General features: G+C 45.4%; 1 long non-coding RNA gene across 1 annotated transcript; it reads right to left on the reverse strand.

Annotated features, from left to right (window-relative positions):
- Nucleotides 1-8,861: 8,861 nt before the first annotated feature.
- On the reverse strand, nt 8,862-15,834 carry LOC126039946 (uncharacterized). Its single transcript, XR_007506429.1, has 3 exons — nt 14,677-15,834; nt 14,354-14,587; nt 8,862-14,071 (listed from the first exon to the last, which is right to left on the reverse strand). It is a non-coding gene; the product is annotated as an uncharacterized LOC126039946 (long non-coding RNA).
- Nucleotides 15,835-18,069: the final 2,235 nt, after the last annotated feature.

Genomic DNA, 18,069 nt, shown 5'->3' on the forward strand with positions numbered 1-18,069 from the left:
CAAATCCTGGTAAAGGTATTAATGGGAGAGTAAACTTCTTGCTTTCTCTTTTGTATGGGTGAGCTGTATTTTGTGTCCCTGTACATGAAAAGGAACAGCCCCCCACCCCCAACAAATACAGTCCCCAAATTAATTCTTGTTCTGGTGGGAATTTAAATAAATCTTCCAATTCCATCACTCGGCAAGAAATTGCTTTTGAACATAATTAGCATTTATACTGGTACTGGAGTCTTGTTTATTTATGTGTCACAACGGTCCCTGAAAAATGTAAGAATATATGAAATTTCACTCAGGCTCAGACAAAAACTCCACTTTGACCAGAATCCTGTCCTGTCTAGGGAGAGAAGGAAAGTAGGAAATATAGAAAATAGTCAATCTTCTTCTTTTTCATCCCCCATCCTCCCTTGCCTTTTGATGGCCCAGGGGGACGAGAGGTGGGCACCGGGAGCCAGCCAGGAGATGCTCCCTAACGTTGCAAGGGGAAGAGATGGAGGAAAAGTTTTTCCATCACACGTTTTCAGTCCTCTGGGGAGAAACGTATGAGCTCATCAAGGTGACACCGAGTGTGTTTCCAGCTGAGGGTGAACAGTTGGCAAAGCAGAACTGGTGGGTTGTCTGTCGGCTCTCAGTGGCTGCTTATAACATATTTTCTAGCAGGTATCGTAATCTGATTATCAGATTTAAGTTGCTGTGAAGGCAGAGCACCAGCGTTGCGGTGCAGGATGGCGCCTTTTGGTGGGCTGGGTTTGGGCAGGACTTCACCTCTGTGCTAGGTGATGGCTGCCTCCTTCGAAAGCCCATACGCTGGGTTTGTCAGGGCTGGCTGTGACTCCTGTTGTGTCACTTCGCTCCTTGATCTGCTATTAACGTTCATGTACACCCCTACTGCAAAACAGTTTGTCATCTTCTGCTTCCAAAATCAGGCTAGAAATCATATCAGAGAGTACCTGCTGTTAAAAACTTCTCACTTGGCTATTCAACAGAGAAACACTTAAATCTGAGCATGCAAAGGGAAGATCATTTTTGTAATTAAGGTCTGTCCCTGTTCCCAGGAGAGCTGCATTTTGCATGGGGACCTGCCATGGGCTTCCCCAGTCTGGCCATAATCACTTCATCTTGCCGGGTCCCAATTTTCCATCTTTAAAGTCTTCCTTTCCTTGCAGGCAGGTCATGAGGCTAGATCCATTACTATAAGTGAGAGGCTTTATTACTGAGGTGATAAGTGTCATGCCAATACAATAGTAATAATAAATAACTTCTCTAAAAGTGTAAAAGGGTCTGACATTATTAATTGCAAGTCAGGCACTTGCAGTGTGTGTGGATTGGGATTGAATGCAGAGCAGACAGAATATTTTTCTCTTGCTCACATTTTTGTACTTTGGAAACAAATGGCTTTTCTTCAGCTGAAATGTCCTTGGTGCATTGACCCAGCAAGAAACCTCTCACCAGTGCAAGTCCCCATCACTCCCGTCGGGGCTCAGATGACCTGCCAGGGTGCAAAGGTGGAGGGAAACGCCTCCGAGAGGCAAGGGAGGTCTTGCTTGATCCTGTAAGCTTTTCTATTTGCGTGCTTTCAGAATTGCCCCTTATTTTCCCACAATATTCGTTTCAGCCTCCTTTCATCCATGGGAATGGGACAGCCACGTGAAAGGCTTCCCAAGAGCAGCCTGCCAGGGTACACAGGCAAGGGAGGCTTTCTGCATCGATTCCGCCGAGGGCCCTTCTGAAATACCTGCCCATAACTGCAGCCCTGGGCTCCGGCACCAAAGCCCCGATGCTGACCCAAAGCGTCTTCGATCTGCTCCCACCCGCTGCCTCTACGTGCTGCAAGTGTCACCCCTCGAGGGCTCTTCTGCCTCTCTCAGCCCTTTCTGCTTTCAGCCCGTAAAGATGGAAATTCACCCTTTAGCTAACACATACCTAAGGATAAACAGATAATATGGAAATGCTGCATGGAAAAAAGATCTACAAAAGTAAATCCTGCAGGAGCAGGGCACACAGCTTTCTTTTTGTGCAAGGAGCACAACTTGTCCTCAAACGTCCTATGTGCCAGCTTATCGTCGCTACTTCTCCCAAGGGCTCCTGCACCAACCCTCTCCTCCGGCCAGGGCAGCAGAGCCGCTTGCCAGCCCTCAGGCTTCTTTCAGCCCTTCAAGCACATGGTGATCTTCTGGTGACACCTTGCGAAAGGAACTGTCTTCCTCAACCAGGATGAAAAAAAAACCCCAAATTTTGTCTTTGCTTCATCTGCAAAGGTTTCTACGACCCAGTCGCTCAACATCAGTCTCCGGCAGAACAAGGAAAAGCGTTTCTCTCAGTGACAACCATTACTTCTTGTGATTTTTGCCATGCATTTAAAAGTTCTGATAGTATTCATGTGGGTTTTTTTTTCTGGTAAAAGATTAGATGTAAAGCCATTCTCTTTATGCTTTTTGTTTTCATGCATTCCAGACATTTCCTGTCAAGATGAAACTGAGCTTGAGACATTTCAGCTTGAGAAATGAGAATCTGGGGGAAGTTCTTAAACACAGAAAACCAAGATTTAGAATAGGAACAATTAGAAAACCTCAAAGGTGGCAGATTTCTCTTGTTATAATCATATAACTTAAAGAACGTATAAAATGCAGCCTGCTATATAGCCATAGAAAATCCTGAGTTCTTTAAAACTACAATATTTTCTTGCTAAAATATTTCGCATGTCAGTTAAATCTTATCTGAAAGAGAAGGAAATTACAGTGTCTACAGAACCTTAGCTGATGCTGCCGTCACGGTACAGGAGAACCATCCTGCTTGAAATGCTTAGACAAATACAAACCAAGCACTTTGCAATGTCATTCATGTAAAAAATGGTAAGACCCAACCCTCAGCAAATCCTGTATTTCATAGGACCACTTGCACAACAAGCAGAAATACAGCACTGGCATCAAACCTGTCCTTTTTTAAAGAGCTGGAACCTTTCTTTTCTTTTTCCTTTAACAACAAATGCAAATGCTCTAAATCTCAGTCCTAAGTAGAGATGGCGTCAGGTGACTTCAACAGGAGGCAATGCTTTTAGTTGCTTGTAAAAAAATGTAATTTCACGCATCTCTCTTGCAGGCTATTATTCAGCAAAGAATGTGCCGAAGGCCTTCACAATGCCCGAAAAGTAACTAAAGCTCTTTGTTAAAGGCAGAAGTTGGTCTCACCTACTGCAGGGCTTCAGCACAAAGCATTGCACAAGGCTGTAGCCTACCCCGTACGTCCGAGTCGAGATGCTCGTAGATAAGTTCACTGAGCAAAAGCAGGTCACATCAGCAGACATAATGTGTCCTTTGAACCTCCGGTACCTCATTTTCTGTCCTCTACTGTGACATCTCTCTTCCTTTGATCATTGAGTAAAGGGCGGTTGTTTCATTACAATGGAAATAAAAATAGTTGACGCGAGAGAGTGGTGTTTTGCCTATTCAGAATGACAGTGGAAAGTTGCGCTTCTGAGTTAGCTGGAATAGAGTGAACATTATTAAGTGCTGACATGAAAAAGACCTCTCAAAGGAGATAATGCCTTCATCCAATTAATCCTTCCTAATGAACTTACCCTTCGGAGGTGGGCAGAGCACTTTCAGCGTGAAGTTTGCTCCCTGTGATCATTTGTGCCAATAAAAGTCTTGCAAGAAAGCTGATGAAAACTGATGTGAATGTGCCTGAAGTGAATTTATTTTGATATTTGACTTGTCAGGAAAAAAAAGTGGTTTGTACTTTTCAACCCGATCTTCTATTCTGCTCTCTCTTGATGATTTCTATTCTTTAATAACTGCCTGAATGATAATAAGGCTCCTAGGCATCTGCTTCCCTTTGAATTTGCAGCTGGGAAAATTCCATGTTTGAAATCCTTGGAAATAGAGTTTTATTTGATAACCTGTATTTTTGAGGTGGATAACTACTTTGCTGAACACCTTGATGGTTATTTCAGTAAGAGTAGTCTGAAAATACTCTTCTGGCTCTGAGGAATTTCGACTGAGGAAAGCAGCCTTTTTCCACCCAAGCTACGTTATAATGATAGTTTGCACTTAGGCAGATTCTTTTATCGAAGCATGTTTTATTCATCAGTTCACCAGACCATCAATTGGTTTTGTCTAATTGTGACTCTCTTTATACCACACAGGCTTGGAAGTCCAACCGTGACAGTTTTTTTACTGCTTTTCCCTGTGCTTTGGAGATCTCGAGAAAGAAAGTGCCAGAGAGAGGGGGGAAAAAGTGCAAAAGTTCAAACAAAGCAGAGGGTGTCAAACTAAAACAAATCCAGGGGGAGGAAAAAAAGTCCGAAGAATTGATAAGGAGATTTTTTAGATCATATATTTATGATGTGTCAGTTCTTTTATAAAGCTGAGAGCTCCTGTTGAACTGCAATTAGAACTGGTTCTAGATAGCCAGAAGTGTGAGACCATTTCCAAATGAGGGCACCTGGAATTAGCTACCTAGTTCCTACTTCTATTTTAGGAACTCATACTAGTGATCTGATTTTCACAGATGCCAGTGGGTATTTTTGTGGCCTTAAAAAAAGAAAATGTGCCTGAAAATTACGGCTTAAGTTGATAAACTGAAATACCTAAATTTTAAACGTTGGCCACTGCAACTTGTCCACTGCAATTAAAAGATTCAGTAACATGATCATGAATAGCGAGAATAAGTCCTCTCCATCTCCAATCTAACCAGCAAAAGAAAAGATATTTAATGAGGACAATGGAGCTAATAGCTGGGGAGAAATTATTTTCCAACTGCTACACATTTTTGGGGTCATGATAAAATTAGCCACTTTGAATTTGTGCAGCCCAGTTTCATACCTCACATGAAGAATTGGGATAAATTTTGAGCACCGCAAGCAGCTAATACTTCTCAGCCCCTGTGGCAGGAAGGAATAGTTTTTACATTGCATTTTGTTAAATATGGTTGTGGAAGAGCCAGTGTATCCAGGTGATGGGCACTGAATTAGTATTTCTTTCTGTATTCTGGAAGAGTCTCTCAATCACAGTGAGACTTTACGGCCTGTTTTTAATTTCACAGTTATAAAGATGAACATACAACTTTTTCAAAGAAATAATTAGGTATCACAGAATAAAGAATTTCCCTACCAAATAATAACAACACATTTAATTAAGTGAAAAAATATACTAGCTCTAACAGATTTTAGTGTCTATAATTTATTTCTAGATTAACGGGTATTTTATAGTCCACCCCACTTAGTGAGTAATAATGCTTTTTTAAATTATATTTCTGCTTCTGTTCCATGTAGGTTAGCAACTATTACATCTATTCTTTTCAATGAATGTCTTAATATAGTTCCCTTCCAATGAAAATATATTTCCTTTGCTCATTTTTGCCAGACATTGTATGTCTGCATCTGTTCTGTATGCTGGGGCTAAACCAGCATACGTGCATCTTTCTTTCCCTGGTGGTCCCATCGAGAAGCTCGGGTTCGAGCGGGTGTTCCTGTTAGGGGCCATTGCTGCTGCTGCAATGAATTGCTGGTGCATTCTGTTACCAAAGTCTTCAAAATCAGCTGGGCGGGTTTTTTTTCACAGCATCCCTATCCCTATTGGTACTGGTGATAGCCCCCAGCTATCAACAAATTTTTGTCACCAACAAATTTCATGTTTCTGTAATTTTTGCTAAGACTTTTACTGAAATTACTATCTGTGATTAGTCCATAGACATTCCACAGTAAATTTTGTTTGGTCTGATATTTGCCTTTTCAAAACACCATCTAGCATCTCTCTTTTAGCCATTTTCTCACCCACTTCATCATCTCCGGATGGCTCTCCTGTTGAGATAATTACCCCCCATGTGGCAAAGACAGGAAAGATTAGAACGGTGGCATTTTTTCAGTCTAAGTAAGTAAATAGGTAAATAATCTTCCCAAAGAAGAGCCCATCCAACATGATCTGTGCCATGCCCAAGGACCCCGTGGTGCACTACACCCTGTTTTCCATTTCAATCTCTACACTTAAGGTTTCCTCCAGCCTTTGCACCAAAACCAGACCCACAAATGAGGTCAGGCAACCAGGGCTCTGGGTTCCTGCATCACATTTTTTAGTCTGTGGTCTCATCACTGTACTCCTGACTCGACAGATTTATTACAGATCTTTCCTCCTAGACTTGTGACGTTACATTCTTGCAGCTAAAAAGAAAACACATATAAGCACACGTAATTGCTTGAAAACTGGCAACAGGTTAATTAGGGAAACCTATGGTCCTGGGCTGGCCATGCAGGTTGTGTAGTGGCTATAAAACCTGAACCTAACCAATCATGAGGTTCAAAAAAGCAAAAGACATTTGTGCTCGCCCCAGTCTTCAAGCTTCTGTCTTTCTCTTTCATATGATATCCCCCCCACCCCCCCCACCCCAAGAGCACTTTGGGTTTGTGACTCGGAGCAGGAGGAGGGAAATGCTGCTGTTGTCTTCCAGAGCACTAGCAGTTCAGAGAAGACATGTTTCCTGAGTTTGGGTTTAAAAGCTTAGACATGCTTTTTGGCTTGTGGCTGAGCTGATGCTTGAGTGATTCCTCTGATCATAAAAGACACTGATGCATCAGCATCAGCCAACACCAGAGCCATCTATTTACCCAGGGAAGTGCTGCAATAGATCAATGTTAAATGCTTATTTGCGCTTCACTGCTCCAAGGCACAGAAACTAATTACCAAAGATAAATTAGCCCTTGTGACAATGACTAAGAAATACACGTCCCAGGATAGACCACCTTGACCACAAACACACATAATTCTCCCTCTGATTGGGAGCAGCAGAGGGTTAGGCGGCGTATCCTTCAGCCAAAACTCTCTCAGGGTGGAGCGCTGTCGGGTTTGTCTGTGTGCCGAGGAGCCAGCACCGTTTGCTGAGCCCCTGACTCTTCCTTTTCCCTATACGAGTCGGTCACTTGACTCTTCTGTGTCTCTGTTTGCCCAGCTGCGGATTAGCAGCAGTAACAAAACGCCTTATGCAGATACCAGAAAACACAACTGATGGCAAAACCTCCCCAAGGGTGCTGCGTTAACACATGAGCTTTCCCTTTACATGCTGCCTGCTCAGGAACAACACGTGCCTTGCTCCTCTTCTGTATCGCCTGTATACCAGCTGGTAGCAAGTTGAAAGTTTTCTGTGTTGTGTGTGAATGCAAAGAGGGTTTTCTTTCAGCAAAAAGCCCTCAGTGGTTCTCATTGCAGCTGTAATCAGTGTGTGGACAACACAGAAGAGAACTTGGCAGGATTGCAATCGGTTTGTAATGCAATTGCTCCAGTGTTGCCTTCCCTGAACCTTTTGCTTCTCTCTTCCTCATCCAAGAGTTGCCAAAGCCGGTGGATCTGAATCCAGAAATATCTACCCCTCTTCCTCCCTTATTCTCTAACTGGCAAAAGTGTCTGTAGCTCAGGGATGCAGGATGGATCCCCAGGTCCCTGGGGGAGGTGAGTGCCTGGGAGCCCGCGGGGCTGCTCTCGATTTTCCCTGCAAGGAAAGCAGGAGCGAGCTGCTTCCATTAACTTTTTGCCCCCGAGCCCTTACAAAAGAGCTTGCAGTCAGGCTGAGCACTGCGCGTTCAGCAAATTGTGTAAAACCAGCAGAGTACAGGGAGCAGCACAGATATAATGGACTCAAGTCTGTACACTGCATCCATCGTAATGAGCTCAGGGGAGACCTTCAGGAGTGCCGTAGGAATAACTTGAGTGGGGAAACCTCCTAGAACTGCTTTGGGAACGGTTTCTGGAGGTGATGTGGCCCTGCACACTCACACAGCGCTTGGGGCCGCAAACCCAGCCTGCCGGGGTGGAGGTCGTGCCGGTGTCTCAGCATCCGCAGCAAAGCTCCTCTGCGACCTGGGTGGGTTAAACTGCAGCCCTCAAATAACTCCAAAATGACTACATTGCTTCCCTTCTCTGTGGAAAGTACACCTACCGACTGATGTATCTTAGGATTGCACTTGCCTTTTTCACCTGGTTGTACTACCGTGGCACCACGGACTCATCTCTTGCTGCAGCAGAGCAGTCCCTTGCTTGTCACCTTGCGCCATCCCGAATTGTATTTTCAGCTCTCAAAGGCGTCTATTCCTTTCAGTGTCATATCCCAATCCTCTATACTGAAGGTGTCCCCTGGATTTGTGGCATCAGCACATTTTTATCACCACACACTTCATTTCCTGCCAAGATCATTAATGGAAATATTAAGCAGTGTGACTGGCCCTTGAGGAAGACCCTAGAAAATGCCTCCGGGTCTGGTGCTTCTTTCAGCGCGATTCATTGCTGGACCCCAAGTATACTTAAGAGGTATAACCTCTATTTTTATAGTTATGTTTTGACAAGCTAGTCTTTTCTAAATATGAAAATCCAAATTTCTGCCTCTGCAGCTGTAACACCACTTCTGGCTCCGTGGCACCCTCTCCCCACCAGTTTCCCAACCAGCAGAGCAAAATGTTGAAGAAGTTGGTGGAGGCAGCCGAGCTGATGGCTGCTGCGTGCCCACTCACTGTGGCTCTTCTAAGACCCACTGTGCTGGATGGGGTGGGCATGTTGGCACCAATTGCCAGGCGTGGGGACACCGACCCCGGCTCTCCCTGCCTCGGGAGGGAGCCAAGCCCCCGGCATCGCCATGGGGAAAGGATTTGGCCCCAACTTGTAACCCGGTTGGCTTTTAGAGCGTCTCCTCAAGATGTGGATTCTGGGTCTGAAGTTACAAACCTGTGCTCACCCAGGTTAGGTGACACAGAAATCATATTACACCTGGGCAGTGTTGCAGCTGCTCTGCCAAAGCCACCTGGCCAATTATTTTCATAATTTTGATTTCAGGCAGCAGAGGTCAGCATTGCCCTGCTGATAGGCAACGGCGCTTCCCACCTGCAGAGAACAGCAAAACATCCGAAGAGCAATTTTTATTAGTCCTTGTTCTTTTATCGCAACGAAAGGGGCACGAATGGTGTCTTTGAGCTGCTTGAGGGGCAAGTGACGGAGCCACCAGCTGCGCCTGCAGGGGAGGTGGCGAGGGAGCCTGCGAGGTGGCCTCACACATGTCATGGGATGTTCAAGGTGCCTGGGGACAGCCGAGACGTCCTCAGGGTGCTGCCATGAGACCTGTGGGACACCTGTGTCCATCCAGAGTGGCAGCAGCAGAGAGGCTGATGTCTCCGGCACGGCAAACATCCCCAGACACAGGCAGGTGATGGACCCGGGGGTGTTGGCCATGCTGGGGATGTTCCCCCGTCCTATTTGTATCAGGACTGTATTTTGTCTAATGTACATCTTGTTAAATGGCTGACAGATATTATAAGCATGTGACTGACCCAGCTGTCATTGCATATAGATAATTATAACACTTCTAAACAACCTACTGGACAGTCTACTTAGTCCATTAAATAATTCCTTGTTCTTTATAAATGTACTTTTGACATAATGCGAGAAAGGGAGAGGAAACAGAGATGTGAGGAGACCCTCAGGGGAACGTTTGAAGGTCTTGAAACCCTCCACAGCACTGCCCGCGTGGGGAGTCAGCCGTGGAGGGGAGCTGGCCTTGCCGGAGAAGAAGGACATGAGTCTTCTTGTTTGGGGCTGAGCTGTTGGGTGGACAAGCCTTGGTCTGAACCATGGGGCAGAGGTGGCAGAAAACCTTCATGGGCCTCAATATGTCATGTAGTGCGCTCCTGCACCACATGATTCGTTCACACTTCCAATCCTGAAAGTATCTTTAGGATACGTTAGGCAGGTAAGTGATGGAAACTTCTGTCGTCTGAATGTGTGATTTGTAAAAGAGCTTTGAAACACACGAGTCATTTGAGGCTTTTAACATAGAAATTTTATGTTTATGCTTGGTGGTCATTAAAGTTGTATCTGATCAAGAATATGCAAAGACCCATGACATTTGCAAGATACCAATATAGGCTGCACGTTGTAACTGCTTACTTAGACTCTAGCCTTTTTTCCTTTTTTTTTTCGTCAGATTATATTATATCTTCAAAAGTCCTGAACCATTTTCCTCAGTAACCCGTGCCTTTAGCACAGGGACAATGCTCTGTGTATATGAACACCAGGTTGTCCAGCCGTCCCTTTCCTGCTGCCTGCTTTTGCCTGTTCTGTGGCTCCAGCCCACGGCAGATTTCTCCCTTGTAAACATAGCACTATGGAAGTATTAGTAAATGCATAACACTTATTTTCAGAGGCATCAGCCTCACATCAGGCAGCCCATCCACCAGGTAGACCGTCTAATTCCTACCCTATGTCCCTAATATTTTTTTCTGAGCTAGGAAATTCATCTTTCTGATTAGGAGTAATCTTTATTTTGAAGTCTTTGTTTTTTTACCTACATTTTGAGTGATTCAGCCAGGCAGTTTTCAATCCATATGTTCTGCACCATGTTAATGTTATATCACTCTCAGTGCATAAGCAAAATATTACATATCACCCAGGTAGCGGCTGTACAAATCAAATTGGTTGCCTCAGCATTGTTGCCTTCATCAGCCAAAATCTTAATGTCATCATAAACTCCAGAGGTTCCTGACAGGAGCAGACTCCATCAGACGTGCTGGCTGGCACTCATTGTACGTCTCCTCTTGATGCAGGGAAATGAGATGGTGCAAAGCTCTTCCCAAAAATCTGAATGGCCCGTGGGGACTGTGCTGTCACCTGTGCGAAGCAAAGTGGCTTTTATGGCTCCAGATGCCTGGGCAGCGGGTGGATGGCTGAGGTGCTGGCCAGCCTCTGGCCCAGGTTGAGGGAAATGACAGAACTCAACAGCTTTGTACCTTTCCTGTTACGCTCCAGGAGGTACAAAAGGAGCTACATTTGGGCCAAGTAACTAACAAAAATAAATAATTGGAAGGCTGGATTTGGTGTATCCTGGTAATGACAAGGAAATCCAGGTGTAGTGGTAAAGCTGGTGAGCTTGCCCTTCAGCACTGGCTATCCAACTGAAACTCAACATGAAATTACCTCAAAAATGTGGGTGATGTGGCAGACTGCTAGATTGGTCTAGGCAAGCTGTCTAGGGAGACCAGCACTGAAGTCTGTTAGATGAACAAACTCTTATTGTCATTTCCTCAGCTCCCCTCAGATATTTACTGTGTTGCACACATTTCTCTGCTTTCTTAAATTTTCCATCTCTTGCACTTGAATGCAATTTAGCAAGACAGTCCCATGAAAAACCTACATTAGACCATAAACGAGAAGTATACCAGTGGGACAAGGATTAACATAGCAGCTTTGGTCTAAAGAAATTTGGATGCGGTGCCACAGCGAGGTGAAGAACGCGCTCCTTGCACCCCAGTACTGTCACTGGAGCAGCCTGGACTTGGGTGCTCACTGGTCTGCCCACCTCTCCACCCTGCAGTTTGAGAGATGTTTTCTGCTGAGTTCATAAAAGAAACACAAGGCAGAATCCCCTGGCTGTGGCAATAGAGTCAATCAGTCTCAGTCCGTTAGTTTAAATAATCAATAGCTGTAAGTGCCATAATGCTGTTTCCTACTTCATCACAACATCTGAAAAGTTACAGAAGGCCGCGTGTAACTAAAGGCACTCTCTCCGTCAACTTCAGGATAATTAAACTATTTGGGCAACTGACAGGTTACTTCTCTCATAAAACCCGGTACATCCAGCTTAAACAGAGCTGATAATGGAAGAATGAGGCATATTTTTATCAAGGCTTTTCATGGCATTATCGTGTTACTAACACCACCCAGCAGCTCAGTATGTGTTTTGGATGGCACAGCTGCATCTTCCCGGCTGCCAGAGGGTCCCTTCTCTTCGTGGTACTGACCTTGGTTGCAGGGGCCTGAAACAGAGATGTGTCCCTGATTTTGAATGATTGCTAAAGATCCCAATCCCTTGCTCTGGGAGCAGTAAGTAACACCAAGGATAAGTAAGTAAATAAATAAATAAATAAAGACGACTATGACGGTGATGATGGTGATGATTATGATGATGATGATAATAATAATAATAATAATAATATCCTTTCTTCCCAACTTTCCTGCCTTGTTCCCATGTTGTAAAACCTCTGTCTGGAAAAAGGTGGCTCCAAAGTTTTATATTAAGCTTCTTCTAAAGCCACTGTGTACGGTAGATGCAGCTTTTAAGTGTGCTGGGGAAGTTCTTGATGTCTGCATTTCAAAGGGCCCAAACTTAGGCCAGGTTGGTTCTTCACAGCCTGCCGACTCCCCCAAAATCCTGACCACGATGTCAGAAGCAGGAGCAGCTGGAGGGGCTGTGGAAACGCTGGGTCCTGGTGCGCAAGGGAGACCAAACTCAGCTGCAGAGACTGGGAGAGCCTTTGCTTACCCCCTCAGCAGCCCCAGTTGCCCAAATCCCTTTTCTGCCCCTTTTTGCCACCCCCCGGAAGGGCTTGGCTGGTAGCAGGGTGCCTGCCCCACTCATTCCTTCACTGCTGCCGGGAGTGTCAGTGACCCCGGCAGACCCCAGACTCCTCTGCCAGCTCTGAATTTGGATGGGGAAGCAGCTCCAGCCTGGGCGAGGGGTGAAAAACACTTTGTAGGAGACAACGTCACGAGGTACCAGCCCAGGAGGTGCTGTGGGTTTTGGTGCAGGGAAGGGTTTGGCTGCAGCGAAGAAGGATGCTGCAAGTGTCCTGGTGACGGTTCCCAGCGTAAACCCCAGATCCCTGGGGAGGGCTGGGGACCGCAGCGCAGCAATGCATTAAACGCCCGTGACCCCTGCAGCTGAGACCCTGTCCTCGTTTTGCCCATGTGGCCACAGTCCCCTCTTCTTGCTTAAAACATGGTTAGCTCTGGCTCTTCCCCCGCTCAGCCCAGGGGTCCCAGCACTGGCAAAGCCATGCCCTGGTCCTGCCCAAACCATGGGGTGCCTCCATCTCCAGGGTGGGACAGCCCAGCATCAGCACACTGGACCAGGACCATAGACCCCTCTGGGTGTGATGGAAGGTTGTAAGACTCCTCAACCCGTAGGAGGATGAGTATGAAACCGAGAGCAAAGCACTGGCTACCTAAACCACTGTTTACAGGGTAACTGCAATGACTCACAAAATCATTTCTGAATATTTCAGGCATGAAAATTTGCATTGCATTTCTGCATTCTGTAAATGTTCCACGGTTTTTGAGTGAATTATTCTTCAACCTCAATTATAGCATCATTTATTTCTTTTCAGCGGGTACAAGCACCCTCCAAATTAACAGTACATTCCTATTAATGTTCCATTTCTGATGTGACAAAATGGTATATTCATCCCCAAATACAACTAGGCCAATGAACTAAAAAATAGGTGATTAACAGAAGCCCAGTTCCTGGAATAAATCAAAGATTTGATGTGGAGGTTCTCGTCTCCCCAGCGAGTGTCTTAATCCCTGGTTTATATGCTTATCTGCAGTGCATTTCTTTCTGCCAAACACTTTCATTTTTGCATAAAAGCAAACAAAAGGCAATTAAGTCCCCATGGAACAAACCCAAATGTTTCACAAAATGGAATTCTTGGTTTCTGGCTGGCCTTAAGGCCATTTACTTTGGGAAGAGGCCGTTGTACTTTGGTCTGCAGCGAGACTGCACCCGAGGACTTTGGTGCCACAGCACTGCTGGGAGAAGGATGCTGGGGGTCTGTGACTATCCCCATCCCCAAATTCTGGGTAGTCTCTGACTACCCCTCTCCCTCCAAATCCCTCTGTTCTAAGCCACTGACAAAAACATGTTGAAAGAGGATAATCACGACTGGACCATGTTACTGGCTCAGGTAGAAACTGGGATTCTTCGTCAAAGCTGGTGCTATCATCTCATGGGTGACCCAACCCAGCAATTTTACCTTGTTTCTTGTTACCTGACTTGATGTTACCTTCCATCAGGAGGGGTAAACACAAATCTTTCTTCATTTTTCTCTTTATGCTGCAGCTGCCCATCGTGCAGGACAGCCTGTGGGCGATGCAAAGCCACGATGCAAACTCGGGACATGGCAGGGGTCCATCCCCTGCCCGGCCACTTCGCAGCCCAGGGAAGGCAGAGTCTGCCCAAGCTGCCGATCTCCACTCTTCTCTGCCTTAATTAGTGTTTTACACCACAGGAACTATTTGTGCCGCAATTGGAGCTTTTCTCCTAATTTCTAAGAAACAGCAACAAGAAGCCTGTGAAAAACTACTGCAAGCTAAAGTGTGTGAAAACAGGATCGGTGCTTGGGTTTTATTTCATATACCCACCCACCCAACAGTTGTTTAGCAGCTTCCCCAAACCCCAGCTTGCACTTACAGGCAGCAGTGGATTTCTAAACCTCATGGACCTTAACCTATGGACTTAGCTAAAACTTATCACAGTGTTTATGCAAACAGCCCTGCCCTTACATTTGCCTCCTATTTTCTACTACTTTCCTCGCTGTTCTCAGACTTACTTTTTTCAGTTCCCTCGATGATACAACAGGGACAATTCATTTTGCCTGAAGCTCCCACTGTAACTTGGAAGTGAGGGGCTGCTCTAAGAGAAGTAGCATCAATAGGAGTATTTTGCACATATATCCTGAAGATAGAAGCTGGAGAAATATCACCTGTAGGAGTTATAAGCTATGCAGATGTCTTCCAGTTTTAATCACAGCAACAGTTGGAGTCCCACAAACTTCTTCTACCACCTATATGACAAGGTGAGGGGACAAAAGGAGGATTGTCCCCACCGAACAGAAACACAAAGGAGGTGGCCTCAGTTTGCCTTAGCCCTTACCTGCCAGAGAGTGGGACGTGCCTTAGGGAAAACGCTGTAGTGCGGTGGAGAAAATGGCAGGTATTCTGTGCATGCTGGGATCAGTCTGACCGACACTTCACGCTCTGCTTAAAGTTGTTAATTGACAGATGGGGTTGGACTTGTAGGCACCCCCAAAATAGTAGCGTCCTTTGTGGAGCTCATGCCCGGTTGCTGACGCAGCTCTAGTCTGGATGAGACATCGTGTGTAACAGAAAGTGGCTGGAACAGGACGTCGTAACAGGGAATGTTGTTTGCAGGCTAAAATAGTGGGGAATAAACAAATAAACAAATAAATAATAATCCCTGGCTTCCCTGACGATTTTTGCATGCTTCCACGTTTTTATTCACCTATGGCTGTGCAGATGTTTGCCTCTGGAAAGCCAGAGCTGGAGCACTTTTGCATTTTCAAGCCTGGAGGCTGGAGGCTGAAGCTTTAACCCCGTGTTACTCGGGAAGCATCCCACTGCGGGGGGGTACAACCACAGCCCAGGTCTCCTTCCCCTGGGCTCTGAATGGCGTGGTTAGTAAAATCCATTAACTGCAGCAAGCTGGTGTATTTTTTTCGACTACCTTTCTTTGACATAACTGCTATGGTTTAATGAATTTCTGTTTGCTTTGCATTTTTATGTACCATACCCATCCTGGCATATCCTAACACGAAAGCTGTTCCCTGCCGCCTTCCCCTACCCTTCCCAGTCCCCCCAGAATCTGGATGTGGCTGCAACAGGGAAACAAGCGTCCATAGCATAATGAGAAGGTGAACTCCTACACTGAAATCAGGACCAAATCCCGAAGCCCTTTTCTTATTTGTCCTTTTTTTTACTGTTAACTTTGCCAGGGGTTTGTCAGAGCAGAGACAAAATCAAACCCAAGTAAAACACTGAATAAGATCTGCAGAGCAGTCTCATCTCAGAGCAGAGATTGCAAAGAGGATTCCTGCTCCATAAAAACATGAATACACATATATATAAAGAAACTCAGAGGCTTTTGTCTGTGGGAAGATGAGAGGTGAATAGGGATCAAAATAACAAGATGGCAATGTAGCTTTCTAATAAAATCCTGATACCTTTAGAGTAACTGGTCGCGGGTTTATTTAATCAGAAAAATAGCTGGGAGTTTAAATAACCAGCAATATAAAGCCTGCACAAAGGGGAGAGTGGGCAGGCTGAGTCGGATGTGGCAGTATCTTGTGGGAGGATATGATGCTTGAAAAAAGCAGTGACACATGCAAACTGCCTACAATGGCACCGGCTGGATTGAGGCGAGAGATAGAAACAGTATTAAAAAAAAAAAAAAAAAATTATTACAAGCAACAGTTGTAGGCCTGCAGGGCAGAAAGGGAAGGGAGAGGAGGAAGCATTGCGGTAGATAAGGAGGGTGAGTGAAAAGGCGAGGACACCATGCCAGGAATGGCAATTACTGGGGCTGTGACAGGGGAAGGAGCTCAAAGGATGCGATCGGGGACTGCGGGTGCTGTGCTGAGCTGCCTCCTTCCAGGTCCACCCCGCTGCAGACATCCCTCACAGCCTCCTTCTCCCACACAGAGCCTTCTGAAGAATTCCTTTTCAGAGGAAATTCTGCACGTCTGGCTTCAGTGCAAAGAAATATGCCTTCGGTTTAAGGCTTGAGGAAACAATAGTCATTTCTTTGGGAATGACTTTTCACAGAGGGGGGAAAATCCACAGTACTTTTACTTCTAGGGAAGTTTTAAGATGGTCTTTTCAGCATCCTTTACTAAAACATGAATGTACTCTGCAGGGAGTAGCTTTCCAGTCAAGGCTCCTGTTGGCTTCAAATTAAGTTGTAATTAAAAAAAAATAAAATGACAGCACCATCCATTAAAAGCTCTTCTACATTTTCTGTTGAGCAATGTTATAGTACTAGGTCAAGGGCTTTTGCATGATCCATGTACTGACAAGTGCTAGCAAGGAAGCGGTGGGTTTATACCGATATTTCACTGTGAAATTCCACATTTGCAACTCTTTTTGGCAGTAGGTGGTACAGCTCTGAAACTAATATCTTAGTTCAAACTGTAGTACAAAATGTGGTATAAATTAAAGCCTGGCTATGCTCAAAGCCATGCTACAGCATGGTAAGATGAGGCCCTGGCGGGTCACAGACCATCTCGCTTTCCACCCTGAATAGCAGCGGCCAAGGGTCTAATTGCATGTGACAGTAGTTGGTCATAACATCTGGCATTTAAAAAAACAAGGGAGATCATTGTTAATCTGTTTCGCAAAAATTTCAGCTTCTTTCTGAAAGATGCATTTCCTAGGTGCATTTCGTTTTGTGGTTATGAATTACATGGTGCCATTAAAACTTAGTCTGCTGGGCGTGCTTGCTGAAAATCGAGGGCTGGAGAAGCAGAGGTCACGCAGCAAGCAGCTCTCCATGTCCATCCATGCTGCTTGCAGGAGTATTTGATCTTTATTTTCCTTATTCCTCCACCTTTGACCCATTGTTAGGCCTGGGAGAAGTAGCGACAGCGTGGTTGAGCTTCTCCTCCCATCTGTGCCCAAAGCTGGAGGGAGGTCTGGGGCCACGCGGTTCCCCTGAGAAAGTCTGGTGTTGCTGAGCCGGCTTCCCACGCAGGCGGTCCAGATGCTTGCTGGCCCTCTGTTGTCAAACGTATTTTCCTCAGTAACCTGTGAGAACATCACATCGTTGTCATGAAGTTTGCAGAAGGGACAAAGTCTTGGGGGTTGGAAGAAAAAAAAAAAAAGCAAAGGCAAGTGGTTGGTATGGGAGGCTGGGCATGTTGGGTGCAAAGCCCCGTGTTCAGGACACCCTTCTCTGTCCTAGGAAGCAGAAACTCTTCAAAAAGACTTACGGACTGTGTTAGATGCTTAGTATATATAGGTTGCCACAGTAATTTAGTGCCCAAAGTGGTGCATAGGCTCTGGGCTGTACAGACATGGGGTGGGAATGCCACCCCTCTGCTGGTACTGACAACTGCCATCCAGACCAGGACCTCATAGACTCGAAGATAATAAAACAGATTTTGTCGAAAGGATACTCTTTACTAGGTCAGGGTAATTTAAATGCTGGGGTTTGGCGAGAATGATGGCTTGCAAACATCTGAAATGTTCCTAATACATGGTTTTACAGTCATCTTAATGCAAAGATAGTCAAAATCTTAGTCAAAATGAGAGTCGTCCGCGGCTACTGCCATCAGAGGGGAGTGAGTGTGTCTAAGCCATTTCCAAAGCTTATCATAAGTTCCCACAGGAAGAGATATGAATGGCATGAAAATATTACACTTCAAGCAGAGAGATTTAGGAGGCATGTGAACCATGCCGAGGAGCTGGAAGTGGAATATTCAGTTGTCAAAATAATGCTGCGACGGCAGCCGCTGCGCTTCCTGCATTAACA

This window comes from Accipiter gentilis, chromosome 1 (assembly GCF_929443795.1).
Source record: "Accipiter gentilis chromosome 1, bAccGen1.1, whole genome shotgun sequence".
Classification (NCBI taxonomy): domain Eukaryota; kingdom Metazoa; phylum Chordata; class Aves; order Accipitriformes; family Accipitridae; genus Astur; species Astur gentilis.